Raw genomic sequence first — 18879 nt, 5'->3', positions numbered from 1 at the left:
AACAAAAACAACTTAGACATTTGAAGAACTTTGGAGTTTCCTGTGAGTGACATAGGAAATAGCTGGACAATTTTAAGCAGAGAAGTTAGATGATTTGATTTATATTACAAAGAAAATTCACTCAGGCTGCTTAGTGGGGATTAGGATGTGAATACAAGTTTGAAACAGAGAGAAGTAAGGGTCAATGTTGATAAGGTTAATGTCTGATAAAGGTAACAGATAATGCTGGCTTGGACCAGTGTGGGTAGTGCTGGGGTGGAGAGTAGGAATCACATTCTCAGGAATCTCAGAATAAGAGTTGATAGGGTATGATGATGGATTTCACCTGAGGTATGAGAGAAAGTCAAAATCCAGGGCTTTTGTGTTGAGCAACTAGAATTGAGGTTTCTTTTATTGAAAAAAGGAAAATTATAAGAACACAGTTTGTCAGGAAGGATCAAAATCTGGTTTTAGAGAATAAGTTGTCAATGCCTATCAGACATCCAAGGCTTTGTCACCAATTCACTGCACAATGACAGACAAGATGTGCAACCAGAGAAAATCTTTACTAGCTTGGGTGACATAGGAGGAATCCAGCCCCCCCACCCCACCCAAAAGACCTCTGTATGGTTTTCCAGGTCTGACCATGGGCAACTACAAAGGTTTTCTGTGGCGAGTGTCATGGGGTAAAACTGCCCTCTCCACATCAGGCCAGATACAGAGATGGTGCACTTTTATCTCTAGGGAGTTGCAGTCAAGGAATCAGACTCCTCTGTCTGGTCATGCACTTCACAGAGGAATGATTTTAGCTCATGACTTCACTCAGGTTTTTATTCAAGACTGCTTTCTTTCCCTCCTCAAGGCACCTTTACCAATACCTCCTTATGGGGCAATGAAAACACTGACTCCTAGTTCTACCCCATAAAAGATCTGTAAAACTGGGGGAGTTTTAGTTAGGAGTTCCCTCCTCAGGAAGACAACCACAGGTCCGTGAGAATCCACTTGACCATCAACAAGTGTGGCGCTGTCCCACTAGGAGAAAAGAAACAGGGTAGTTGATGCTTACTTCTGTTTTAGCCTCTTGTTTATAGTATTGTAGGAAGTGATTAAAGGCTTGACTGTGACTTTCCTTTTTGCTTGATTTCACGCAGCTACTCTGACACCTGCTAGCTCAGCTCTCTCCAGCTCAGCTGAGCACCTGACAAATGTTACTGGAGAAGCTCAAGTATATTTATCCATTCCAACAGCATCTCCAGAATTTCCATGAACAGCATTGATATGCATGCCAGTCCTCCAGGGTGAACAAGGAAGAAGGGTGGTTATGAAGCAAATCTTGAAATTGTATTGATGTAGAAAGGACAGTGTTCTTAACATATATTTATGCTTTATGTTACAAATCAATAAAAATCATAAATTATCCTCAAGATTCCTTTTCATATTTTTATGAACTCTTCACCACTACTTCTCTACTACACCTCAGTTGTACCAATAAATCATACATCAATTTAGCAAATATTCATTAAAAACTTATCTGATGCCAGGAATACAGTGGTTAGTAATAGGCAGACTTTCTGTGAGGGGTTGTACTGGCCTGGTGAGGTGGCCATTAAACAAATAATAACAAAAATCAATATATAACACATAATTTTAAAGGACAGTATGGAGTGTAATGGAAGGGTGTTACAAAAAAGATGAAATTTAGATTTACAGGGAGGTGTGGGAACCACATGTGAGGAAGTGACATAATTTAACCTGAGACCTAGAGAGATAGTGGGAGAGGTCAGCTAAGCAAAAGGATGAGGACTATTTCAGCTTTGGGTGCACAGAACTGGGGCAAGGTGGAGTTCAGAGAGAGATACGGTTAAAAAAAATAATTTGAAAAAGCTTGAAAAGCTGAAATGGTATCTGTGTCCATAATTATTATTGATCATTACAATAATGATACTTAATTGTCAAGAAAATTTGTCTATGGCCAAAAGGTAAGTGGCAGAGAAGCTCAGAATGCAACCTCATGACTATAACAAGTCACTCAACATCCTATTTCAGAATACACTTGTTCACCACAAGGAGCCAGGAAAAAAACAAAACAAACAACAAACAAACAAACAAAAATAGCAAAGATGCCAAGATCTGGAAAAAGCAGGGAATATGGGGTAAGAGGCTGATGCTAATGCCAGAAAGAAGGCCATTCCAGGAATAAACACACCTGTAGTTGCTGGTATGGTTCTGGGTATCAATTCCGGGAGTAAAGGCCTTAACAATAGAAGCCATGTACCTTGGGTCTGTGGTTGTGCCCTATAAAACCATCCTGTGAGATCGGGAGGGGGTCGCTCTCTTTGGAGGCAGCCCTGGCCGGTCAGTCTAACTTCTAATGTTTGGCATAGAATAAGGCTTTGCATAACTTTCACTTTGTCTCAGTCTCGTTCCTTTGATAACGGACCCCAACATTCTGGAGGCTCATCCGCGATTAAAGGACGAGAACTGAATCAGCGTCAGAATTTCTGGGAAAAGCCCCCAGAGGTAAGATCTCGAGATTTTATCCTGCAGGATCTGGTCTGTCTGGTTGCGGAACTCCAGGGTATAGCCCACCAGGGAGAAGCTGGATGCAGCATTGCTCCCCAGGGCTGGAGTGGATGCGGGAAGGCCCCATCCCTCCACTGGGAGATTGCCAGGGGGTTCGAGTCCCCCAGGCATTCAGGGGACATGCCAAGGGATTCAAGTCCCCCTAGGCGGTCAGGGGACCTGTCAGGGGGTTCAAGTCCCCCTAGGCAGTCAGGAGACCAAAAAAAAAAAAAAAAAAAAAAAAAAATCCCCACCAGTGGCAGGTTATGTTTCTGAGTTGGGATTATATCTTGCACACCCTTAGACTTGATATCTGGTTGAGGAAGGGCTGCTGGGTCTTGTCTGCAGTTGTCTTTGTCTTGTCTTTTCTTGTCTGTTGTGTTGTTTGTTGTGTTTGAAGAAATGGGGCAAGCAGAGAGTAAGGGACCTATGGCAGCCCTAAGTCTTGTTCTCCAGCATTTCAAGGATTTTCAATGTAAAACCACCCAGTTGGATGACAAGGTTTACCCAGGAAACCTGTCTAAAACTGGGAATCCTGTCTCTGCCTTCTGGCAGCACTCCCCCTTCTGTTTCTGCACCCACTTGGGTGTGGCTTGCATAACTGGCCTCTAGACTGTCCTCAGTGCTTCTTGCACCATGGCTCCTTCCCTCTTCACTGTCAAGGAGCAAGAAGAGCAGCCCCTGGACCTAACACCCCCCACTCCAGATCCTCCCGCCCGTGTCTCAGGTAAACATTAAAAGTGGAGCGGGTCCAGGTGAAACATAAATCAGTATGTGAACTAAGTTAAGTTTGTTGGTTTAATTAAGATAGACATGTCTTTAAAGTTACAGCAGTAAATGTGAAACTTCAATCAAAGTTCACTGAAGGTCAAATAAGCTCATGCTATTTGTTAAAATCTGTTAACAAAGAAATAACTGAACTGATGGTTAATTGTCTCAAAGTTTTAATGGGTAATTGTTAAAGTAACTTTCAAAGTCTTTGGTAACCTGAAACTTTAAAGTTTTGGTTGGATGACAAATGGAATTAAATTTGTTGGACATCTAGGTCTTAACCAAATGGGATAAAGTGCTAAAGCATTGAGTACTTGATGTAGGTTTATGCTTTTGTCTTCTTACTACAATTCTGTTGTAACTGTTCACAATTGGTTAATACTTAACCATCACTAGAAACTGAAATGTTTCTAAGAATAGAAAATTCTGCTAATTGTAACTAAGACTGATGGAAGTAAGGCAAATAACCCTATATGCAAAAAAGTAGGAAATACTTAAGAAAGGTAAGGAATGGGAATACATTTTGTTAAAGAAAAGGTAATTTTGTCCTAAATGAGATGGTTGTTTGAAAGGAAATGGCTTGAGACAAAACCTGGATACAAAAGAAAGTTGTAAAATGTTTGTGAAGGGAAATTTTCAGAAAAAAAAAAAATATATATATATATATATAGTTAAAGTTTTGACATTACATGAGGTGGGAAGGAGACAGGAAAAAAAGGACAATGGAAAAGAAAAGGCAGGTAGGAGATGGTCAATGGGGGGGGGGGGGAGGGAAGCCTAAACACAGAGAAAGCAGGTGGGAATGCTTAAATTCAGATCAGTGTGCTTACTGCAAGGAAAAAGGACATTGGGCCGGAGAGTGCCCTAAGAAGAAAACGGCAATTCTGGCCACCAAAGACTGAAGGGGCCGTGGTTCAGAGCCCCTCCCTGAACCTCAGGTTAAAATAGAGGTGGAAGGAAAATCAATTGATTTTTTTTGGTGGATATGGGAGCCCAATTTTCATCATTACTAAAGCCTATGGGAAAACTATCTGGAGAGGAAGTCAGGGTACAAGGGGCAAATGGCACAGAAAGACAAAAAATGGACAACAGAAAGGACTTTAAATTTGGCCTCGGGAGTAGTCAAACATTGATTCTTGGTCTTCCCTAATGCCCCATATAACCTGAAGAAATCTCCTCCACAAACTACGGGCTGGCACTCAGTTCTCGGAAGGAGACATGACTGTGACTTTGGGACAACCCACTGTGCAGATGCTTGTGGCAGCAGTAGATGAACATCTCCTTTACAAGCCAGTCTCAAAACCAGAGGAGATGAGGGAGGGAAGCCTTCTCCAAACCCTACAAGTCGAATTTCCCAAAGTCTGGGTAGAAGGGAGGCCTCCTGGCCTGGCCAAGGGATGGCCTCCAGTAGTGGTACAGTTAAAAGCAACAACTATGGCCATTGGAGTCTGGCAGTACTCCCTCCCCTGGGAAGCAAAGGAAGGGATCAGAAAACATATTAACTGCCTCTGAGGATATAGGATCCTAGCTCCTTGCAAGTCTCCATGGAACACACCTTTGCTGCCCATCAAAAAGGCTGAAACTGGGGAGTACCAACCTGTTCAGGACTTGCGGGAAGTTAACAAATGGGTTGAAGATATCCACCCGATGGTGCCCAACCCCTATACCCTACTCTCCCTCCTAGGCCCCAAAAGAACTGTGTATACTGTCTTAGATCTCAAGGATACATTTTTATGCATACCTTTGGCAAGGAAGGCTCAACCTCTCTTTGCTTTTGAGTGGTCTGACCTACAGGAAGTGTTCCAGGGCCAGCTCGCCTGGACAAGACTTCCCCAAGGATTCAAAAATTCACCCACCATCTTCGATGAAACCCTACACAAGGATTTGCATGAGTACAGAATCACCAACCCAGGAGTCACTCTGTTACAGTATGTTAATGACTTGCTAATAGCCACTGAGGACTATGAGTCAGGCTTGCTGGAGGTGGGGGGGTGGGGACGAAAACTCTCTTACAGACTCTGCAGGAAAAAAGGTATCAGGTTTTTAGCAAAGAAAGCACAGCTTTTCAGAGCCATGCCACTTACTTAGGCTTTGATCTCCACGAGGGAGTGTGTTTACTCTCTGAGTCCAGGAAACACGCCCCAACAAGTGAGGGAGTTTCTTGGGACAGTGGGCTACTGCAGACTGTGGATACCACGGTCGTGGAGATTGCCCAACCCCTCTACGAACTGATTAAGGGAGGACTCACTATGGTAGAGTGGGCAGCTGAGGCAGAAGGAGCATTTCAAAAATTACAAACAGCCTTACTGAGTGCCCCAGCACTGGCCATCCCAGATGTTACCAAGCCCTTCCACTTGTATGTAGATGAAAAGGCAGGGATGGCCAAAGGGGTTCTGACTCAGACTCTGGGGCCTTAGCAAAAGCCAGTAGCCTATCTTAGCAAAACAAAACAAAAAACAAAACAAAACAAAACAAAAAACTAGATCCAGCTGCGGCTGGGTTCCCCCCTTGCCTCCACATAATTGCTGCCATGGCCCTCATGGTGAAGGATGCAGTAAATTAACTTTAGGTCAAAATCTCATCCTGACCACTACTCATGCTATCAAAGGCCTCCTCCGGACCCCGCCAGACAGGTGGATGACAAATGCCTGAGTGACAGGGTATGAAGCCCTCCTCCTCAATGAACCGAAAGTGATTTTCAGGCCCCCAGGGGTGCTAAATCCACCACGTTGCTGCCAGAAAAGCTAGCTGACCACCCACATGACTGCAGGAAGTTCCTAACCCAGATCACAGGAATAAGGCCTGACCTCAGAGACACTCCCCTCCCGGATGCGGAGATGACTCTGTTCACAGATGGGAGTAGCTACAAGATCGATGGAAAGAGGTATGTGGGGGCTGCGGTGGTTCCTCCTGAACAGGAGCTGTGGAAGGCGGCCCTGCCACATGGAACCTCGGTGCAAAAAGCAGAGCTGATTGCACTCACCAAGGCACTGTAGATGGCCAAGCGTAAAACCGCCAACATCTATATGGACAGCAGGTATGCCTTTGCTACTCTCCATATATGTGGGGATGTTTATAAAGAAAAGGGCCTATTTACAGCAGAAGGAAAAGAAATTAAAACCAGAAAAGAAATATTGGCTCTCCTCCAAGCTATTTGGGACCCAAAAGAGATGGCCGTTATGCATTGCCCAGGACACCAAAAGGGGACTAATCTGGTTTCAAAAGGAAACCAATTAGCAGATTGAACAGCAAAACAAGCAGCCAGGGAAACGGCTCAAGAACTTGTTACACTCCTGTCTCCAGCCCTACTAGAAAAACCAGATTATTCAGAGGAAGGTTTAAAACATTTACAAAAATGGACTAAATTAGACTATAAAGGGGTTTGGGCTAAGACTAGAGCAGGAGAGTTAATTCTTCCTCCAAGACTAAAAAAAAAAAAAAAAAAAATTAGTAAGCCCAATACATCAGGGCACTCATGTAGGGACATACAAGCTTAAGGAGCTCATGGGTAAACAGTTCCAGGTTTCTAAATTAGGGCGTATGGCTCAGGATATGGTTGATAGATGTACTCAATGTCAGGCGGTAAATGCAGGAGGAACTAGGATGGGAAGAGAAAAAAAAGAGAAAGAGGAAGGGAACGAGGAATTTATTGGGAAGTAGATTTTACAGAGATGGAAACAGGGAAAGTACGGACACAAGTATATGTTAGTTTTTGTGGATATATTTTCAGGCTGGGTAGAGGCTTTTTCCGCCAAACATGAAACGGTAGGAATGATAGCCAAAAAGCTAGTAGAGGAAATAATTCCTAGGTTTGGGTTGCCTCTCTCAATTGGGTTAGACAACGGCCCTGCATTTGTTAATTCAGTCTCATAGGCATTGGCCAAGGCCATGGGCACTAATTGGAAACTACGCTGTGCCTACTGGCCCCAGAGCTCTGGACAAATAGAAACAATGAACCGGACTCTTAAAGAGACCTTGACAAAGTTAATTCTGGAAACTGGCGGTGGGTGGGTGGATCTCCTTCCCTTCGCCCTCCTTAGGGCGCAATGTACACCCTACTTAAACAAGGTAAATAATGTTCAGGAGACCCCCCCTCCACTCTGCTCATGGCTACAAGAGGTTGCCCTAACAGAAATGACTAATCAGTCTGTACTCCAGTCACTGCAGGCGCTACAGTCTGTCTTTAAAAGAACCCATGCAGGGATCCGAGCTGCCTACACTGATACAGAGATGGAAATAAGACCGCATCCTTACCAACCCGGAGACTTCGTTTGGATACATCGCCACTGAATGAAAAACTTGGAGCCTCGCTGAAAGGGACCATTCACTGTCATCCTAACCATCCCCATGGCAGTAAAAGTAGAAGGTATCAGGGCCTGGATTCACGCATGTCATGTCAAACGAGCTGAAAACAAGAACACCCCCCAGAAATGGGGGCCACTGCCGGAGGACTCCACTAACTGTGGACTAAAACTAAGACCCAAAAGGGTTTCATAACTTGGTCACTTTTAACCCTGTTCCTATTCAGCAGCAGCCAGGGGACACCTCATTGGCCTAAAACAGCCCAATAGAAAATCAGAAAAACAGCGGATGGAACAACACTCAAGGTTAATGACACCTCAGGTCAGCCTGTTTTCACCCTCAAGAACTGGCTGAAGAGTCAAAGAATTGACTAATCTCCAAAGAAAAGGGGGGAATGTTAGGGCCAATTTAATGTTAAAACCTGTTTAACTATTAGGGTCTGCTTAGCCAGAGCAACTCCATATTGCCTAGGTAGCCATATTGTTGTTTACATCACGGACTTCATTCCAGGAATAAACGCCCCTGTAGTTCCTGGTATGGTTCCGGGTATCGATTCTGGGAGTAAACGCCTTAACAATAGAAGCCAGGTACCTTGGGTCTGTGGCTGCACCCTATAAAACCAGCCTATGAGATCAGGAGGGGGTCACTCTCTTTGGAGGAGGCCCTGGTCAGTCAGTCTAACTTCTAATGCTTGGCATAGAACAAGGCTTTGCATGACTTTCAATTTGTCTCAGTCTTGTTCCTTTGATAATGGACCCCAACAATGAGCACTAGCTCTGTGTCAGAAAAGGTGATGAAGTTTCCACATTGCCCACCACAGGAGGATTTTGAATTAGTCCCCCAAGATTCCCTGCCCTAACCCTGAGATCATCAAATCTACCCTTGACTATGTTATGTTATGTGGGAAGGGAAATTTTTCAGATGTAATTAAGGGTACTTTAACATTTGACTTTGTGTTAATCACAAGGGAGATTGTCTGGATGAGTCTGAACTAATCACGTGCAACCTTTCAAGTATAGAGATTTCTCTGACTACCTGCAAAGTATGAAATTAAAGAGGTTTGAAATATGGTGGAAATTTGAATTGAGGAGACCTTATGCTAATTACTTTGTCTGTTGGAAGGCCTGAAGGAAGATCTAGGGCAAGGAACTGCAGGTGGCCTCCAGGAAATAGGGCAGTTCCCCATCAGAAATGGGTTCTCAGTCCTACAACTGCAAGGGAGTGAATTCTGATAAAAAATGAGTTGAAAGTAGATTCCTTTTCAGAATCTCAAATGAGCATGTAGTTGGCCCATAAGTTGAATGTTAGACCCGGAGTAGAGAACCCACCTGAGGCTGCCCAGACATAGTGATATAGTGTCAGAAATATGAATATTCTGAGACCACTGTGCTGTGAGGATTCTTGGGTCATTTCAAGAGGCCACATGTAGGTGCTCTAGGTGACAGTCTCAGCTGAGGTCCCAAGTGACAGCCAGAATCATCACCAGGCATGTGAGTGAAGACATCTAATGGTTCCAATGTCTGACACAGAGTGACATGGAGTCATTAAATCTTCGCAGCAGAGAATTAAGATATTGTGCATCAGAATCAAGCCATCCCTGATGTTTTCCCCTTGATGGATTCCAGACTCATGGAAGCCATGAGCAAAATAACATGGTCATTTTTAAGCAGGTTTTGGGGTAATTTGGTGTGTAGCTAAAGGCTAAATTCTGCCAACAAATGGGTATTAAGTAACTTAAAGGACCTCTTCTAGAATGGATAAAGAACTTAATTAAATTTGAATTGTTGGGGGGCACCTGGGTGGCTCAGTGGGTTAAAAGCCTCTGCCTTGGGTTCAGGTCATGATCCCAGGGTCCTGGGATCGAGCCCCACATCGGGCTCTCTGCTCCGCGGGGAGCCTGCTTCCTCCTCTCTCTCTGCCTGCCTCTCTGCCTAGTTGTGATTTCTCTCTGTAAAAAAAAAAAAAAAAAAAATATATATATATATATATATATATATATATAAATGTTTAAAAAAATTTGAATTGTTGGGAATGCACAGATAGGAAAGATTCATAATTATGCCATGGGACTTCTCTGGTGGAAACCCTACATTTATATTCCCTCAGCTCTGCCTCTGTGAGGCTAGAGAGTGAAAGTGAGACACTTTCCTGGAACTATTCCACAAGATGCAAAAGCCTTTCCCCTACTGTGATCTCCTTTGTGGTCTCTCATTACATGTTACTCACAAAGACCTACAAGTCCTAAGGCAGAACCTTGATCATATATGGACCATTTAAGGCCAGGGCATCAGGAAACTGTGTTGTTTTAGCTGCCCTTTCTCTATATTACAGGAAGAGAAAGTACTAGTAAGAGTAGATGTTAAGTGAGCCACAACATATATAACACCTGCCATAATATTTCCATTTATCCATTTCTTCATGGGAACTAAGTGCTAGAGGAAGAGGAAATGTTCTTGTTAATTTCTATCTGTTCAACATCTAGTAGAGTGTCTGACACAAAGGCAGCACTTGATAAATATGTATAAATAAGAAGAGGGATTATTCTTCTCTTGAACAATAGTTTCCTGCCCGGTTTGGTGAAGCTCACTGAAACAACTTTAGTTAGCCATGCTGATGTAAAGAGCATGAGTACAATGACAGTATCTATGGCTGAAATACATATGTCTACATATGTCAGTGTCTGACATACAGAATGGACATATTTCATCCTTCCAACCCCCACTTCAATTATCTTCCATTGGCTCTGCCTTCTGGAGTTAATGCCCTTTTAATTAAACTCTTCTGGATTGACTCTCCTTCCTTACTGCTATGTGTTTTATGCTATTTCCCGCCTGGAACAAAAATATGCTTGGGTCATTAGAAAAGAACTGAATTCTTTTGGGGCATCTCTGAAAATCACCTTCCCACTGCCCACCCACCTGGCTATGAACTCTATTTCCTTTGTCCATGGCATTTTTCAAAGAGGCAGGAAAATGTGAGCAGCAAAGGCACTAAACACAAGAAGGCAAGTAGAAATGGAGATATGAAAATCCAAGCAGAAAATGGGAAAATATGTTTCATGGCTAAAGAGAAATGAAGTTATTAAAATTGAAAGACAAAATAAGAAACAGAATAAAAGCCGAAGTGACTTGAAGAAGGAACCCAGAGTAGGAGATTAAGGATGCAGAAACTCTCGTGGCAAAATTTAGGAACAGTCAAATGGACCAAACTTGGGGGATGGATCATTTAACTAGAGGAGTAGAAGCTGTCTGAATCACTTGAGTCTTAGGTTTGCAGAGATAAAAACAAATGTTTGCATCCTAATATCCTAATATTCTGCTACCCAGCCTCTCTTCCTAGTGGCCTAGGAGAATGACATGGCCCCAGCCACAGGGAGAAAGAAAAAGAATGCAGAGGCCAATGACCAGTCAGTCTTTTAAAATAGGAATGAGAAAAGGATTGGAGAGAATCTTCTAGTAGTTCTCTTAGACATAGCATTCATTATGTCCTTGACTGTTGAGAGAGAATAAAGTGTTTTAAAATATTTAATTCCTCGAGATCTAAATTAAATATGTCACAGATGATTTCAGGAGGAACTCTATGTAATTCCTGTTTTAAAATTTAAAAATTCAATTATACTTGTAAAAAATTAATTCATATGCATACATATGTATACAAAAAGGCTTCATTTTGTAGACAATGCCACTAACCCCAAATGCAATTTTAAATATAAAATTATAAAGTAAATCTTATTCTTTTACTCATAGCTACTGTAGAGGGACTTTAGTGCATTGAAATATGTTCCTTCAAAAATAAATTTCTGAGAAAAATACTTTGAAAAAATTTTATAATCCTGTATATAGGGGCAGCATGCAACAATTAATATAAAATTTTATTTAACCATAATGTTATAGCAAATGTGGTTCTTTAATATTATATATTAATAAAAGAAAATATGTATTGTTTCTTTAAAAACATATGTATTTATATTTCCAACATTGTTCAACACAATGGAAAACAATTGTTCTAAGCAATCTTGTTTTGTGCTTGACTAAAGAACATTTGCAATTAAGTGCCTCCCTACTGAGGCTTAGAATACTCCTTAGCATAGTGTCAGAAGTTGTATATCTTTTCTATTACTGTTGTATTTTGTTATTATTCATCAGTCAGTGGAATTTATGTAGGGACTAGTCACCCAAATCTATGCTCCTACTGAAACATAAGTCACTGATCACACTCCATTGTGTGGAAGTAAAATTATCAGAAGTAAATTTGAGTCAAAAGTAAATTTGAGCAAACTTGCTGTAACTTATCTACTAGAGTCCTGAAAATTCTAGAGAATAAATGCATAAAATTGGACAAAGGTATGTTTCAATTAGGAAATAGGAAATTATCAGTAAAGTTTGAGTTCAGAAATAAAAACAAAGCTAAAATGGCATGTATTGAAACAAATAGACCCAGAGTTGAGCATTTGGCTTTATAAATTGGCAATAGGCTGATAATGTTTGGAATTGTGGATTATCATAATCTGAGTTATCCTTTTAGAAATAACTTGGAAATTCATGTGTATGGTAAATTGAAGAACACTAGAATAGAGAAGTTAATTGGAGAATATGGCAAAGTTTACTCAGAGTCATGAAAAGTTGAACTTCTTTGGGGGAGGGAAGGCAAAAGGAGAGAGAATCTCTAATTAGACTCTGATCTCAGCACAGAACTCACCAGGACTTAATCACAAGACCCTGAGATCAACACCCTTAAGATCACAACTTGAGCCAAAATCAAGAGTCAGATTCTTAACTGAATGAGCCACCCAGGCACCCCAGAGAGCTGAACTTCTGATAGCACTAGGAACAGAATGTTTCATCTCAGAGTAGGAAGACAAAAATGGAATTGGGGAGTTGGAGTGTAGGTGTATGGATAAGGGTATGGCTTTTTCATTCAGAAACAGAATAAATAAAACCATTTCTCCATCTTCTTCAACTATTAAAATTTTCCTGTACCATGAAAACCAAATAAAATAGTGATTATTCTCTTACCTAGTAAACAACTCTATGGCATCTCCTAACTTTGTATGATTGACATATTAGTAAAGCTTATCAAAATATTTTACTGTTGATTACTATGAATGAATGCTGACTGATTAAATGAGATAATGAAGTGATGTATCAAAGGAGCACAATTTGTTTCCTCATATGTATCAGTAAATTGTTTAATATTATTTACATAGCCTTAATATTTTATTTAGCTTTATTAAGTATTAATTAATATTTAAATTAATACCATTTAATTTATAGTTGCTCCAACTTATAGAGATTTAAAGAGATTCTGGATCATTGCTGGATATGATACAAGTCAACAAAAGGTCTCAGAAACCCTGAAAAACTTCTGTCATCTGTAGTAAGATCAGTCATTTTTTAACAATGTTCATAGAGACTTTGCTATAACTAGGCTAGCTCTTACTATTACTTGGGAATACAATGAAATGGAAACTAAACCTCATAGAATGGGACCAGTTAAAGTCTACATTCTGCTCATTAAAATGGGAGTAGCCATATTATCTCTAGTCTCTCTGACCAAAGGTAGAGAATTCAGCCCACTGGAAAGCCAAGGAACAAACCTCATGTAAGATGAATTTATTCTCAGTGATCATACTCAAATTAAATGTAGCTGTGTAACCGTCCCACCTTTAAGTGTTTTGAAAGTCACATTACTTTAAGAGTTAAAGTTATATCCAATAATAAAGACCAGTTCAGTATAAATATAACTTCTGTAAAAATAAAATGTTCATGAATATCAATAGGTAGTGGGTAATAAACCCCTAAATCTATCTATAGAAACATGAAGGTAAACATTAAAAAAAAAAAAAAAAAGCTTCCAGTAGATTATAACATACTCCATAAATACCTTTCACTTTATGGATGTGTGCTCATTCTATTATTAGATGGGTTAATTAGACTCTAGAATACATTATTTAAAGACAAACAAACAAAAAAAACAAAGCAACAACAACAACAAAAAACTTGTGGCATATTGCATAGTTTGTGCCCTGTAATGAGAAAAGCATTAAATGGTAGTGTCAAGTTGGCTCCAGGTACAGACCAGAGCCTTCTGGAGTATTGTCTACAATACAAAGTTTAATAGACTAAGCATACTTCTCTCAAAACAGTTAGCAAGCTTGGGGCGCCTGGGTGGCTCAGTGGGTTAAGCCTCTGCCTTCGGCTCAGGTCATGATCTCAGGGTCCTGGGATCGAGTCCCGCATCGGGCTCTCTGCTCAGCGGACAGCCTGCTTCCCTTCCTCTCTCTCTGCCTCCCTCTCTTGTGATTTCTCTCTGTCAAATAAAACAACAACAACAACAACAACAACAAAAACAGTTAGCAAACCAAATGTATGACCTGAAATTCATTGTGAGAAATCTCACGCTAGCTTTAAATCATAGAACCATAAATCCCAGGACATGGCTGTTAGCCCAGGAATGACTTCAAGATTGGAAAAATATTTTACCTGGGATTTTGTAACTAGACTTAAAGAAAAATCTGGTGATTCACTTCTGGTGGTGATGCTATGAAATTTTTGTTTCCCGAGTACTGGTTTCCACATTTCTTCCATGCAGAGGAAGTTAAAATGAAGCAGAGGAATAAAAGCTAGCACAGAAAACTTCTCAAAAATAACTGATGTTAGAAAAATGTCAGCCCACATTCAGGTCCTTCCTTTAGTTTGCCATGTTATCCAGTCATAGGACTGTTGTTTCTCTACTCATCTCTGATAAACCAAGATTCTTCCAATAAACTTCCTGTTTGGCCACAGCTTGCACAGGTTAGATTCCTTCATTTTCAAGCCATAGATCCATAGATTCTCCTTCATTTAATTAATTACAAAACTATTTTTATATTCAACAATATTTAATATGTACCAATTACATAGAGGACCCTATGACATACTGTGGATACAGACTTGAAAAAAAAATACTCTTAATACCTTCATAGAATGTACATCCCAGAGAAGAATAAGATGCTAAATAATGAGCTAATTATTATATCATGATGTTGATGGGTGCTGTGAAAGAAAAAAAAACAGTGGTTTCTGAGAATGCATGTGAACCACTTTTGGAGAACCTTGAGCTAGTGATTTTTAAACAGAGTTTGACTTTATTCAATGGAACAGTGAAACTCTTTAGGCCAATTTGGTTTATTATATTTTAGAATACTGACTGTGAATAGGTTAAGAGGAAGTCTCTACTCTTCAATATCACTTACTTTGAAATTTGGGAAAAGTCAGTCTAGCTTCATTAGATACATTTCTCAGTCTGGAAAGTAAGGAAAATCCAATCTTCCATCTGCTGATAAAATCTGATTACAGTTTCCAGTGTGCTATTAAAGTCAATAGAGATATTTAGAGTAAAATAATTAATAATTTTTATGACATTATGAGTCATTTTAGAGAAAGGATGGGTGTTTTCTTCATAATATCTCCAAAGTGATGCACATGGTTTGCATTTAACTTGTTTGAGGAGAGGCCGTGTTCAAGATTTTGTAGGAATGAATGAAAGCCTGATATTAAATAAGAATATGCTGGGTTTATTATCCTAGTTTAAAGTTTTCTTCTAACCTACTTTTAACTTTTTTTTAAACTTTTTAACTTTTTTTTTTTTAACTTTTAACCTACTGATCTATCCAGGTGTCCCAATTTTAGTACCATTTTAAAAATTTTATTTTCGTGAGTTGTTTTTCATGGTTGATCTCACGATTACAATTATTAGTTTATTAAATTCACTTTATATTAATGCTAACTTGATTCCAGTATAATATATAAATTTTGCTCCAATATAACTCTAATGCTCCATCATTATACTATTATTAGCATATATATTGCAGGGGCGCCTGGGTGGCTCAGTGGGTTAAAGCCTCTGCCTCTGGCTCAGGTAATGGTATCAGGGTCCTGGGATCAAGCCCCGCATCTGGCTCTCTGCTCAGCGGGGAGCCTGCTTCTCCCTCTGCTTGACTCTCTGCCTACTTGTGAGTTCTCATTCTCTGTCAAATAAATAAATAAAATCTTTAAAAAAATAAATAAAAATAATGTTTTCTTCTAAGACATACAAGCAAGAACTTTATGTATTGTTCAATAATTTCTTCTTACATATTCTATTGTTTACAAAGATGAAGTAAAATAATTTAGCAATGATAGCTCAAAGTCATTATTATTTGCATTGCAGGATCTCAGACCACCACCAACTAGTACTGTATAATACCTTTCTCATTATAGTGAAGTCTTGTTAATTTTATCTCTTTATCCATACTTTCTCTCCCTCATCCCTTTTTTCCCTTGATTTTCTTCTTTCCTCCCTCATACTCTTTTTTCCTTTCATTTTTCGTCCTTCTTTAAACAAATAATATTGAGTGCCTACTGTTTCTAAGAACAAAGTTCTAATTATTTTACAAACTGAGCCCAAAGAGTTAGGGATTTTGGTCCATTAGAGGAGATAGATATTAATAAATTAATTGCAAACATAGACATTTAATTGTTTATGCGTTTAAAATTCAGGACCATGGTGATATGGACTGAATGTATCTCTCAACACAAAATTCATATGTTGAAGCTCTAACCTCCAGTGTAATGGTATTTGGAGGGGGAGACTTTGGGAGGTAATTAAAATTAGATGAAGTGATGTGTGTGGGGCCCCTATGATAGCATTAGTATTCTTACACTAAAAAGGGGAAAGAGAGAACAGAGCTCATTCTATTTTCCCAATGTGAGGACACAGTGAAAAGTCTGACATAAGAATCCAGGAAGAAGTCTCTCAATTAGGAACCAAATTGGTCAGTCCTTGTACTTGAACTTTCTAGAATTCAAAACTATAATAAAGAAATGTCTGTTTTTAAGCAACCTAGTCTATGGTGTGATGTTGTAGCACCCCAAGCTGACTAATTCGTATGATATTAAAAAGAAAATTTATTTCTTTATAATTAGACTATTATCTGATTTGCAAGGTTCTTTATGTATGGTAGCAGAAATTATAGTGCTGCCAATCCAAAATTGCTGGTCAGTCCTGGCTCTTTCAATTCATAATTGTCTTTTTTAAATTTTTTTAACCTTTTCTTTTCTCTCTTCTCTCTTTTTCCAGAGAAAATTCCGTATCATCCTGCCTCATTTGGAAATAGGTCTATTTCATGGGAAACAATCCATGTGGAAGCCTGGAAAATGTGCAAACTTTGTCTTCTTCATTCTCATGTTGAAATATCTATAGTCCTATCATCTTCCCTGGTCCATAGGATACCTTTGCACTGCTCTTAAAATTTTAGGCACCCTCTGTACCTTTCTTAGAAGAGGGACCCTAAAGTATTTCTTTACATTCAACTGCCTGGAACAGCATATATTTAAGAGGTCAAAGTAGAAAGAGAATAGCAAGCCATTTCACTTCCTCAGTTCTTACATCTGCTCTGAGCCATTTCTCTTTTACTCAGATCATCCCATTCAAAGAATTCCATGATATTGCCTTACCCCAAAGGTGAAAATAAAAATGTGATTGTGTTTCTTCTGTTTTTTGATTTTTAAACTTAAAGGTTATTCTTTCATCATTATTGTACTCCTAATTGCTCATTCTACAATTTTTGGCCCTGAAAAGAGCCAATGTATATGCCTTCATCAGTAATCCACACAAATGATTTCACAGTCCCACCATCCCCAATCCACTCTAAAATATATTTAGAGTAGAATACTGATCTTATATCAATTGTCATTCTTTCTAATATTATTGCTTCTCTTGTTTGAGGGTTTTTTTAAAATCCAGGTATTTAATGCTTATTATTAAAAAGCCAAACTTTGAAATGGAAGTCCTTTTGTTGTTCAAAATGTACAGCACTCGCAATTCAAATCGTGCAACATTCAACATTTGTTTTTTACTGTGAGTGTTAAGCCACTAATATAAAACTAAAAGAAATAATTTGGATAGAGAAAGATAAAAAACCATATAATTTCACTTAAATCTGGAATCTAAAAAAAAAAGAAACTAACCAACAAAAGAGCAGGAAACACACTCATCAGGACAGAACAAACTGGGTTGAACAAACTTGGTTGTCAGGGAAGAGGAAGATGGAGGGATGGCAAAACGGGTGAAAGGGAGTGGAAGTACTGGCTTCCAGTTATGGAATGGATCAATCATGGTGATGAACGGTATAGCACAGAGAATACAGTCAGTGGTATTGTAATAGAATTATACGGTGACAGATGAAGTTTATTTTTTTTTAAAGATTTATTTATTTGACAGAGAGAGATCACGAGTAAGCAGAGAGGCAGGCAGAGAGAGAGGAGGAAGCAGGCTCCCCGCTCAGCAGAGAGCCCGATGTGGGGCTTGATCCCAGGACCCTGAGATCATGACCTGAGCTGAAGGCAGAGGCTTAACCCACTGAGCCACCCAGGTGCCCCCAGATGAAGTTTATTCTTTGAGCATAGTGTAATGTATAAAACTCTCCAATCACTCTGTTGTACACCTGAAATCAATGTAACATTGTGTGTCATCAGCTAGCTATACTTTAAAAAACAAACAAAAACAAACAAAACTAAAACTAAAAAAATGACTTTCTTTTTTAAGTTATTCACCCTTTTAACACTAAGAACATAGCATATAGAAAGGTTTCTGCTGATGGAAAGATGAGGTTGAGATGAAATGGTAAGGGGACAAGGTACAAAGTTAATTCAGGAAATGCCTGCCACAATTTTTTCTGATAATGCTGTGAAAAGGTAACTATAATGGACTGGGCAATTGCATCCCTTCAGGACAGTAAATGAGTTGTCTCTTACCTGACTCTCTGAAAGAGTAGTATTTATGGCTAAACCTGAAATGAGGAGTAGAAATTAACTATAATAACCAGAGAGGTAAAGTTTTGGGAAGGCAAAATATTAGACAATACCAGATCAGATATGGTAAGAATGAAAGATTTTTATTTTCAAGGAACCAGAAAAAAGTATGGTAAGAAACCAGAAAATGAGAAGTTAGCATCTACAGATGAGACCCCTGAGTTTGGAGTCAGATAAAATGCTAAATGATTTAGATTTAATCCTAAAGACAATAGATTTAATCCTAAAGACAGTGGGAATCCAGGGAATATTTTCTGACAGATACAAATTATATGGTTTGTATTATAAAATCATGTGACCATAACTATGAAACTGTACCCCCAGAATCATGATAGGATGGGTTATTTTCTTTATGTGTATGTGCCATTAAGGTGACATGCTTTAATTTCATGATCTTATCTACCTTCAGACCAATGACTTTAGAATGCTGGTG

The sequence above is a fragment of the Meles meles genome, chromosome 2, assembly GCF_922984935.1.
Source record: "Meles meles chromosome 2, mMelMel3.1 paternal haplotype, whole genome shotgun sequence".
Lineage (NCBI taxonomy): Eukaryota > Metazoa > Chordata > Mammalia > Carnivora > Mustelidae > Meles > Meles meles.
Note: the sequence above shows the minus strand (reverse complement) of the source record.